This window comes from Chrysemys picta, chromosome 11 (assembly GCF_011386835.1).
Source record: "Chrysemys picta bellii isolate R12L10 chromosome 11, ASM1138683v2, whole genome shotgun sequence".
Classification (NCBI taxonomy): domain Eukaryota; kingdom Metazoa; phylum Chordata; order Testudines; family Emydidae; genus Chrysemys; species Chrysemys picta.
In genome coordinates, this window is record NC_088801.1 from 41,227,519 (window position 1) to 41,239,783 (window position 12,265).

Here is a 12,265-nt window from a genome sequence, read left to right on the forward strand (position 1 = left end):
AATAATATTTTAAATTTCACAGCAGTGTTCTCATTTTTAGGAGAGGATCATCTAACTATTTTGCGGCATCTAATAGTTTAGAATAGAGCCACTCAGCTACGTTGTAGCTTACTTCCTAATTCTCCATCTAAGAAAAAGTTAGCAGAGCAGTAAAGCTGCACTCACAACCAATATTTTCCCAGTAATTGAATTTGGAAAAATATTTTTCACTTCCTATTCTAAGTTGTTGTGCAGTATTGCTATGAGATGTAAACAGTTACCATATTCCACTTTCAAAAAATGGTTCCCTTTCTGTGCTGGATGATGTAATTGCTGTGAGTAGGTCTTCACTGCAGAGTTAACCCAGGCTCGTAGTCAGGTTTTAGCCCTAACCATGCTACTATCCACACACAACCTTTTACCTGTTTTTGGAGGTGCTTTGAACTTGGGCTAGCTTTAGGTTATAGATTAGAGCCAGGGATCTGCTTTAACTCAGACTGGAACTTTGCCACTTTGCAGGGTGCACATAGGCTGTAAACCAAGTTACAGAACTCACATGCTGATAGTCCTCCAGTGCCTTCCCACAGTTCCCCTGCGGCCATATTTTTCTGCCCTTCTTCAAACTTACCAGTTTATATACACTGTGTCAGCATTTCAACCCACATTCCATGCATCCTGCTCCATGTCTACATAGCACTTGAACAGAGATTACCTGCAGGAGATCCTCATCCCAGCATGCTGCTAGCTGTCCAGAGGTTCACATCAAGGTTCTAGTGGGCCTCTAGTGTGAGATTATTAAATTCCGCAATTTGGGGAGATGTACCCAAAATCAGCACCTCTCAGGAACATCTTCAAATGGCTGGCAGAGGAGGGGATAAGCCAGACAACAATTCAGTGCAGGAAAGAATCAAAAACCTGAAAGGCATGCAGCACAAGGCCAAAGACTTCAAGTGCAAGTCTGGCAACTCACTGACAACCTGTCCCTACTACAAGGAGTTTGACTGGATGCTCAGCCCTGCCCCAAGCATGGAGCTTGCTGTTGTGCTGGATGAGCTTTTGAAAATGGGTTATTGCGTGAGCAGGGCAGAGGGACTGGAAGATCCTGAACAAACTGTGTGCACTGCAGGTCTGGAGGAATTGGGGCAGACTCAACTGCTTCAGAGGACAGCCATTATGCCCTCAATCCGAATTCCGAGGATTTGTTCAGCAGGGGAGACCAAGGAACAGGTCAGGAAGAAAGCGCATCACAGCTGGCTAGTTAGACGATGATACCTGTAGTGCTGGCAGACCAGGTGCCAGCTCATGCCAAGGCCCGTAGGCCTCACTGAGCACTGACAAGTGCATAACTGGAAACCAGTCTGGCTCACCTCTTTGTTGGTTTTGTTAAAACATATTGTTTACAAGAATGTGTTTAGTGTTTGGACTTTATGAAATGCTGGTGAGCTGCTGCATGCATTATTCTTACTTAAATATTACCTTTATATTATGAGGTACAGATATAAGTGTTTGCTTTGTAACTATAAAAGTGTTTGCTATGAAACTGGAAAACCCCACAGTCAGGAGAGAAGCATTACCAAGTGTGAAATACTAGTATCAGAGGGGTAGCCATGTTAGTCTGGATCTGTAAAAAGCAACAAAGAGTCCTGTGGCACCTTATAGACTAACAGATGTAGTGGAGCATAAGCTTTCATGGGTGAATACTCACTTCGTCATACGCATGAGTCTGACAAAGTGGGTATTCACCCACAAAAACTTATGCTCCAATACATCTGTTAGTCTATAAGATTTGTGAAATACTAGTTTACCATAAGAGGTGTCATCTCCTGCCCAACAAAAGAAGGCCTATAGACACCAGAGAAACCATTGTGGAATATCAGTGGACAGAAGACTTTATTGATCATTCCCCAGTACCCATTAAGAGGGAACATAAGAACATAAGAACAGCCATCCTGGGTCAGACCAAAGTTCCATCTAGCCCGGTATCCTGTCTGCCGACAGCAGCCAATGCAGGTGCCCCAGAGGGAATGAACAGAACAGGTAATCACCAAATGATCAATCCCCAGTCCCAGCTTCTGACAAACAGAGGCTAGGGACACCATCCCTGTCCATCTTGGCTAATAGCCATTGATGGAAATATCCTCCATGAACTTATCTAGTTCTTTTTTTGAACCGTTATAGACTTGGCCTTCACAACATCCTCTGGCAAGGAGTTTCACAGGTTGACTGTGCATTGTATGAAAAAATACTTCCTTTTGTTTGTTTTAAACCTGCTGCCTATTAATTTCATTTGGTGACCCATAGTTCTTGTGTTATGAGACATGCACAAACCCTCATCTCACCACAGATTGAACTCTGGGAGAAGGGAATAAAAATTCCTGACCAGAATGAAATGTATCACTCTGCTGCTTGGAACTTGCAGAGGGTAATATTTCTAACCATAAGCAAAGGATCCCCAAGCTGCATAGGTTGGGATAGCCCTAGCGGACATATAACTTGCACATTGTAGCAGCTGCTGTTATGTTTTGGAACCTAAGACTAACTCATGTGTGTGTGTTTGCCTGTTTTAACCTTGTAAATAACTCGTTTCCTTTTCTTAATTAATAAATCTTTAGTTAGTTTATGACAGGATTGGCTACAGGCATGGTCTTTGATATGTGATCTGAGGTGAAATTGACCTGGGCTAAGTGACTGGTCCTTTGTGACTGGAAATAACCTGAATATTGTTGTGATTTTTCATGTGAGGGACCATCTCTCACAACGGCAGCCTTGCCTGGGTGGCAAGATAGACTAGACTGCCTGAGGGGACTGTCTGTGACTCCATTTTAAGTCTGTTATAGTGCTTGAGGAGTTCACACTTCATACGGGTTGATAAAATCTAATTTTAGAACACAACCAATTTGGGGTTTGTGCCCTGATTTTAACAGTCTGCCCTGGGGATAGCACCCACATTTTTGAGCCGCTCCAGACAGCTTGGCAATTGGGGGGATATTAGGGTGACCAGACATCCCGATTTTATCGGGACCGTCCCGATATTTCCTTGTTTGTCCCGCGTCCCGACCGACGTTCGGTCGGGACAACCGGACAAACAAGGAAATGCCCCAAGCCTCGAGCCCGGAAGTGCTCGCGCCCCCCCCCCTGCCCCGACTCCGCCCCCTCCTCCCCCGATTGGCTCCCTCCCCGAATCCCCGCCTCTTCCCCGGGCTCACCATTCCCCCTCCCTCCACAAGCGCTGGAGGGAGGCCCGGGAGACGCAGGGGAAGCGCGGGGCCGGGGTGAGTAAGAGTCTGGCCTGTCCCAGTGCAGGCAGGACTCAGTTGGGTGGTTGGGAGAGGAGGGGGGCGACCCGCGGGGCCAGGCGACGGGGGAGGAAGCGGCCATGGCGCTCGGCGGCTCTGGCGCCCCCGAACCCCCCGAGCCGGGGCCTGCAGCAGCGCGTACGCTGGGCCCAGCCCCTGGCTAGGCACGTCTGGGCTGCCCAGCTGGTGCTATCGCGCGGCGGCCCCGGGGCGGAGGCATCGGCAGCCCAGCCCCGTTCGTTCCCCTGCGGGACGGGGGGGCTGGGCCTGCTGCCCCCACTCCGGGGCCGCCGCGGGATAGCACCAGCTGGGCAGCAGCCCAGACGCGACTGGCCAGGGGCTGGGCCCAGCGTACGCGCTGCTGGGTCCCCGCAGCAGGCCCCGGCTCGGGGGGTTCGGGGGCGCCAGAGCCGCAGCCGCGGAGCACCATGGCCGCTTCCTCCCCCGCGGCAGTGGGAGCTGCAGCAGCGGCTGCTCCCGAGTCCCGCTGCCCGGGGGTGAGAACAGCCGCCGCCTGGCCCCGTGGGCCGCCCCCCTCCTCGCCCTACCTCCCAACTGAGTCCTGCCTGCTCGGGGCCAGGCCGGACTCTCACTACCCCGGCCCCGCGCTTCCCCTGAGTCTCCCGGGCCTCCCTCCAGCACTCGCGGAGGAAGGTTTTTTTTTTTTTTTTTTTTTTGGCCCCGCCCCCCCGCCACGCCCCCCCCACGTCACCCCCCCCCCACGTCCCGATATTTGTCTTTGGTGATCTGGTCACCCTAGGGGATATTATAACATAGGTGGGACAGCTTTGCAAGTTTATGACCAATCTCATTATTGTTGTGTGGATATTGTGTCCTGTGGGGTAGGTTTTGCTTCAGTGGAAGGCAGACAAAATGCCATTTCCCTGGCCCTCCTTCCTCTTCTCACCCCCTCAGTGGACTTGTATGATCCAAGATGGATTCCAAGCAGAGGGGAAAAAATGTAAACATGCAACTACTCATGTATTGTAGCATGCACTGCTGCATGCTGGCAAAGTAGAGATTATTATCCTGGCATCACACAACCTTCCAGGGCCTCCGATGTTAGTGTTCATGAACCTGCCTCTATAATCAACCAGAGCTTGCATAATGAGTAGTGTCCTTTCCAGTTTACATATTTATGTATACCAGGTGCAGGGGCAGACAATGGGCATGTGCACCTTCAGTGGTTCCTGCACAGTTTGGGAATCACATTTGTTCAAAGCCAGCCATTATTTGGGGGATATTAGCAACCTTCACCACCCATAGGTAAAGCACAGCACACCTCCAATCACTACAATACCAACAGTAACTCTCCAATACCAAACTGATTACTCGCAGATTTGTAGTTAGTGTAGGGTAGCCACTTTCCAGATAGCAACCTACTTCTGGACTGGTCTGGCCTCTCTCATCTGCATCTTCTGGTGCTGAAGAACCAGGGAAGCTCCTCGATGCTGTCCTTCCTCATGTGGAAGTTCTGTACCCACTGCTGGTCATCCCAGGTCTGCAGGATGTACTGCCACCGCTCTGTGCCTGTGGTCCTGTTGCAGAACCACCAGTCAACATAGGGGGAATCCACAGCTATCAAGCCGAGCATCAGTTGTCTCCACTCCACCATGTCCGCAGGCAACCTGCATGATCTCCTCATCAAGGCACACTGCTGCCTTCTCAAGGTGACAAGCTGCTGCCACATTGCCCTGTATTCACCTGATGTTCCACAAATGAGTATTGCATTAATGTCAACAGCTGGAACAGGTCATCATCCTGAGCTGGATCCATCCCTTGCTACCAACTGAAACATCCCCACAAACAGTTTGATATATGCCAAGTTGGAAATGTTTTAGTTTACTGAGCCAGTGCACGAAGAACACTTGTTCACAGGGGCCAGGGAAGGACAGACAAGTTCTCCCACAATACACTAGGAAACAGTTAATAGAGCAGTGCAGCACTAAGAACCATGTGATATCACCCCAGAAGTCTTAATACCTAACCCAGGTTAGTACAGCTACAGTGTGGACACAACTACAAGGGTAAGACTTGAGATTGGCTTAGTACTTGGATGCACATACCCAGGCTTGGCTAATCTGGATTTCCAGACCCAGGTGCCCAAATCTGGGTAAAGTGAAGACTTACCCTAAATTTAAGGTTTAAATATAGCTTCCCCTCTGTGGCCTCTAAAGAAAAAACAAAAACACATAGCTGTCACAAACACTCTTTTTTCCCCTTACGGATACAAACAATCCAATTACATTCGTGTGTGTAAGGCATTGTCAACCTATCATGCCATTGTTTTAAGTAAAACTTTTGCTTAAAAGTCAGTCGTTATACTAAGATTGACATGCTAGTTACAATTCACAGGATTCTTGATATCATCATCTGAGAAATTATGCATTTGTATAGGTCTTTTTCAGAAATCAGGTCCTTAAATGTGATCCCCCTCATCTCTAACTATATGCTATCTAACTATAAGGGAAGGACTAGTTCATGGGGCAGATATTTTTAATGTCGAGAATCCCTGAAAGCCCTATAGCCATGGCTGCCTAATGTGAGTGGGGTAGTTTAAATAATATTGGCAGGAAGATTTAATTCCATGGGTGCTCAGAGTTCTAACTGCCAACCTGTATAGAATATCTATTTATCCTTTTTCCTTTCAATGTTGGGAACAATAAATAATTTCTTTCCTGAAGTATAATGAAACCATAAAGTGGGATATATTCTTGCAGAGGATTTGTGGCTGACTGCAGAGAATAATGGGTGAGATTTTCAAACTTGCTTAAGGGAGTTTGTTAATAGAAGTTGGGTGCCTAACTCTCTTGGGCAGTTTTAAGAATCCCAGCTGACTTGAAGCTATGCAAGATCCTTTAAAATTTCAATATATTGTTAGGTGTCAAAATAAATTCTTCTCCTCTTCCCCACCCACCTATAAATTGTTGAAAAAGAGTTGTTGCTTTTTTACCATGATGGTTAATCTTTCTATAGTTTATCTGTAGGATTTATGTTGTAATTGTTTATCACACTGCTAGCCATGCAATGGTTTTTTTTATGAATTCTGTTCATTTTTCTGATGGCCCCGTGATCCAATCTACAATCTATTTAAAAGAAAATGCTTTGTGTGTCATTTTGTGGTTGTGGTTGTTTGGAGTTCTATTTCAGCTTCATTAATATTGATGTAGCTTGTCTCCTAGCTTCTTGTCAGTAGATTATTTGAAATTAATCTTCAGCATTTGCTATGATTTGTTTCTGTTTTGTATTTCATTCCCTAGTCCAGTTCTTCTCTAGTTAATTTTGTTGTCTTTATTTTTATGCACTTGCTATGACAGTTCTCCTACTTGTACTACTGTGGTGTGTCATGTCTTTTATGGGATCCCTGTTTCGTCTCTGCCTTTCACTGTGATTTTCCATCATTACGGACCTCTTGAATAAAAATGTAGCCCTTGTTTCTGACAAAGTCCATGTTCCTTTTCTTTTCTTTCTGTGTGATTTTCCATCATTATGGTTCTTAAATTTCTTGAATAATGATATATACTATGAACAAATGGATGGAGCTGTAATGGCTTCATCAGTGTTTTCTAAAATGTACCCGCAGCTTTTAGAGCATACAGTGCCATAGCAGAGTCTGTACCATGTTTCTAAAATATATATATATATATATATATATATATATATTTTTTTTTTTTTAAATATATTTTGTAATCTATTGGTGACTATTCTATCATACCTTAATTCACACTTTTGCTTACAATATCTATGTCTTAGGATACTGGTTCCAAAATGCTATTCAGGTTGAACAATAAGCTTTAGTTCTAAATGTCTTTGAACAAAGAGGTGAAAATATATTATCACTTTGTAATGTTTACAAAAATAGCTACTATTTTATGGAAATATGTTAGGATTTTACATACAGGAAGTATGGACTTCAACATGCTTATTTCAAAAGTTAAGATCACAACAGAACTGTTCTATTTGAGGTTCTGTATCTGAATTAAAAGTTATACTGAATGCTTAGAATAACATATTAAGGTAAAACTATAAGTGACAGAAGAATTAATTAAGTTAAATTAGTTACATTATCAGAGATATGATGGAAACCAAATGTAAATTCTAGTTTCTTACTGGACAATAGCCATTCATTGCTGAGAACAATAATTTCAAATACGGGATACTAAAAAAAATTATAATAGACTATATGCTGTCCCTTGAGTTTCATGCAAAAACAATGTACACTAGTAGCTCTGTATGCAGATGGGTCAATATATGGTAAAGTATCAATAATGGGGCAAATTTTCCTCTCATTCTGACTTCAGAGGGTCAGGATACAATATAGCCCTTTATGTTTTCAATTCCTGGTCTCACTTATATTAAATTGCAAGAGTCCAACTGAATTCAGTGGGACCAGGATTTGACCCTAAATCCTCTATGAAGCATAAAAAAAAAAAAAAAAATCCCACACCACATGCTGTCCTTTAGTTCTTGATTTTGCATTTGGGTGATGCATCTTGTTCAGAGATACGTAAAACTCAATCCCAGCTCTGAGGAAACTCAAGAATGTAAATCATTCTTTACAAAACCATTTGTAATGTAGTCTCACAAAGGGCTTGAACCTTCTTCCACTGAAACTTCAGTAGAGATGGATTAGGCCCTATAGGGCTGGCCTTACCATGAGGCGAACTGAGGCGGCCGCCTCAGGTGCCAGACTGTGGGGGGCACCACTAGGACCCAGAGTGTAGAAAATTGTGTCTGCTGCTGATGTATATATAGTCTCTCTGCTCTAGATGCAGAGTGCTGTGCTGGAGGAAGGAGGGCACAAGAGACATAACAGGCAGGCAGGAGAAAAGGTGAGAGGGAATAACAGAAAGCAGCAGGAGCTGCAGGGAGAGAGAGGAGGAGGAGCCTCTTATGTACCTCTCTAGCACCCCCAGGAGCCTGGACTGATTAACACCAGCTTCTCAGGGACCTTCCTGTTTCCTGCTGCTTCCCTGAACCCACTTGAGGAGAACAGGCAGTCAACTGAAGTAGTAGGAGCCAGTTAGGCCCCTAAGACGCTGATATCTTCCCTCACTCAGGCCCTGCTACCAGCCTGCTTATTTGTCCCATTCAATTGAGTGTTGAGAGCCACTATAGCTGGCACAGAACAGCAGTCATGAGTGAAAGAAGAAAACGCCCCTCTGGGGCAGCATTCAGAAAAAGCAAGCAAGCAAAGGAAGCTTTTCTATCTAAGCAGGAAGGAGCTCTCCCGAGATACATAGACAAATGTTCATGGTGAGTCTTCCGGCCCCAGTGAGGACGGGAGTGGTGAAGAGATGCCTGATCTTCTAGTTAGTCAGAGTGCAGGTGACCTGGCAGCTACTGCAGCATCCATATCTCCATCTCAAATGGATGTAACCATGCACATTCCTGAAGAAAAGTGTAGATCAGAGAAGAGTGTGGTGGAGGTGCAAGAAACAGCTGCTGCTGAGTTTAGTTCCCTAAGTCTAGATGATCCAGGACTGTGGGCCCATTTGAGCAGTAGCCTGAGGGACTTCCTTGACTGCATGTTCCCCAAAGACAATGAAAATAGAAGTTTCCATCCAACACATTACTGGAATGAAATCCCCAACGGTGACAAAGTGGAGAGGCCATGGCTTATGTTCTCAAAAACCCAGAATGCTGCATACTGTTTTTGTTGCAAACTCTTCCAGTCTAATGTTCCAGCCACATTGGGTTCTACAGGAACAAAGGACTAGAAAAATCTGGCATGCCATGAGAAGGCAGCAGGCCACCATAGATGATCAGCATCAAGAGAAGATTGCATCAGAGTCTCTTTACTGGCAAAATGTTTTGAAAAGGCTTATTGCCATTGTGAGAATGCTTGCTACCCAAAACCTAGCACTGCGTGGCACTTCAGATCAGCTGTATGTGCCAAACAATGGAAACGTCCTTAAAATTGTGGAGCTGATGGCTGAGTTTGATGCTGTACTCCAGAACCATCTAAGAAGAGTTACCACCCAAGAAATGTACACACACCACTACCTTGGAAAAACAATTCAAAATGAGATCATACAGTTACTGGCAACAAAAGTCAGTCAAACAGAAGATGGTGGCAGATCTGAAGTCATCAAGATACTCTGTTATTCTGGACTGCACACCTGACATACGGAACAAATGACTTTAATGGTGTGTTTTGTAACAGAACCTAGTAAAATTGTCCCTGCAATAGTGACTGTCAAAGGGTATGTCTACACTACAGGATTAATCCGAATTTACAGAATTCGAATTTTGGAAACAGATTGTATAAAGTCGAATGTATGAGGCCACACTAAGCACATTAATTCGGCGGTGTGCGTCCATCTACCGGGGCTAGCGTTGATTTCCGGAGCGTTGCACTGTGGGTAGCTATCCCATAGCTATCCCATAGTTCCCGCAGTCTCCTCCGCCCATTGGAATTCTGGGTTGAGATCCCAATGCCTGATGGGGCCAAAAACATTGTCGCGGGTGGTTCTGGGTACATCCTCCCCCCTCTCCAGGGAAGCAATGGCAGACAACCATTTCGCGCCTTTTTCCTGGGTGAACAGTGCAGACGTCATACCACGGCAAGCATGGAGCCCGGTCAGTTCAAGACAGCAGTAATGAACATTGTAAACACCTTGCGCGTTATCGTGCAGTTTATGCTGAACCAGAACCTGCAAAACCAGGCGGCGAGGAGTAGGCTACGGCAGCATGAGTGATGAGGCCATGGACTTCTATCAAACCGCGGGCCCTGGTGCTTTGGAGATCATGCTGTTAATGGGGCAGGTTATAGCCGTGGAACGCCGATTCTGGGCCCAGGAAACAAGCTCAGACTGGTGGGACCGCATAGTGTTGCGGGTGTGGGACGATTCCCAGTGGCTGCGAAACTTTTGCATGTGTAAGGGCACTTTCATGGAACTTTGTGACTTGCTTTCCCCTGCCCTGAAGCACCAGAATACCAAGATGAGAGCAGCCCTCACAGTTGAGAAGCGAGTGGCGATAGCCCTGTGGAAGCTTGCAAGGCCAGACAGCTACCGGTCAGTCGGGAATCAATTTGGCGTGGGCAAATCTATTGTGGGGGCTGCTGTGATGCAAGTAGCCAAAGCAATCACTGAGCTGCTGCTACGAAAGATAGTGACTCTGGGAAATGTGCAGGTCATAGTGGATGGCTTTGCTGCAATGGGATTCCCTAACTGTGGTGGGGTGACAGATGGAACCCATATCCCTATCTTGGCACCAGAGCACCAGGGTACCCAGTACATAAACCTCAAGGGGTACTTTTCAATGGTGCTGCAAGCACTTGTGGATCACAAGGAACGTTTCACCAACATCAACGTGGGCTGGCCGGGAAGGGTTCATGACGCTCGCATCTTCAGGAACACTACTCTGTTTAAACGGCTGCAGCAAGGGACTTACTTCCCGGACCAGAAAATAACCGTTGAGGATGTTGAAATGCCTATAGTTATCCTTGGGGACCCAGCCTACCCCTTAATGCCCTGGATCATGAAGCCATACACAGGCAGCCTGGACAGGAGTTAGGAGCTGTTCAACTACAGGCTGAGCAAGTGCAGAATGGCGGTAGAAAGTGCATTTGGACGTTTAAAGGTTGCTGGCGCTCGTTACTGACTCGGTCAGACCTCAGCCAAACCAATATCCCCATTGTTATTGCTGCTTGCTGTGTGCTCCACAATCTCTGTGAGAGTAAAGGGGAGACCTTTATGGGGGGGTGGGAAGCTGAGGCAAATTGCCTGGCTGCTGATTATGCGCAGCCAGACACCAGGGCGATTAGAAGATCACACCAGGAAGCGCTGCGCATCAGAGAAGCTTTGAAAACCAGTTTCATGACTGGCTAGGCTACGGTGTGAAAGTTCTGTTCGTTAAAAACCCGCCCCCTTGACTGACTCATTCCCTGTAAGCAAACCACCCTCCCCCCTTAAATCACAGCTTGCTTTTAAAGGAAATAAAGTCACCATCATTTAAAAATCATGTATTCTTTATTAATTGATTATAAACATAGGAAGAGAGCCGACAAGGTAACCCGGGTGGGGTTTGGGAGGAGGATAGGAGGGAAGTAAAAGGCCACTGAAAAAATTCAATATAATGACAGCCTTTTGGTTGGGCCTTCCACTGGGGTGGAGTGGGAGGGTGCACGGAGCCTCCCCTCCACGTTCTTACACGTCTGGGTCAGGAGGCTATGGAACATGGTGAGGGGGGGAGGGAGGTTATACAGCGGCTGCAGCAGCACTCTATTATCCTGCTGCCATTCCTGAAGCTCCACCAGACGCTGGAGCATGTCCGTTTGATCACGCAGCAGCCCCAGAGTTGCAGCCTGCCACCTCTCATCTCGAGCGTCCCTCATGACCTCACGTTCACTGGCATCTTTCCTGTACTTAGATACCGTGTCCTTCCACTCATTCAAATGAGCTCTTTCATTGCGGGTGCACACCATTATTTCCGAGAACATCTCGTCTCGCGTCCTCTTTCTCCGCCGCCTTATCTGAGATAGCCTCCCTCCTCCGTCCCGAAGGCTTGAAAAATTTGCAGCTGCTGGAGGAATGGAAAAAAAGGAGAGAAGATAAATTTTACAGAACAATGCTTATACTCTTTCACGGTGAGCAACACTATTCACATTACATAGCACATGTGATTTCAGTACAAGGTCGCATTTTCCATCTTAATATTGAGTGCCTGTGGCTTTGGTGTTAAAGATCACAGATGCCGGTCTGGGCAACAGAATTCGGCTTGCATGCGGCCATGGTAAGCCATTGTCTTTCGGCTTCTGCGCCCTCCTTTCCCACATACCAAGCAAAGCCCATTGACTGCTGCGGTTTTCCTGTTAACCTTCAGCAGCAGAAAACAAACTAACCCCACCTCATCCAATTCTCTGGGATGATCGCTTTATCTCCCCCCCCCCCCCCCCCGGCTGGTATCAGGGAAGATCCCTGCTAGCCAAAGGCGAAAAGCTCAGTGCCAATTCCCCCTCCCTCCCCACGCTTGGCTAACTGCAG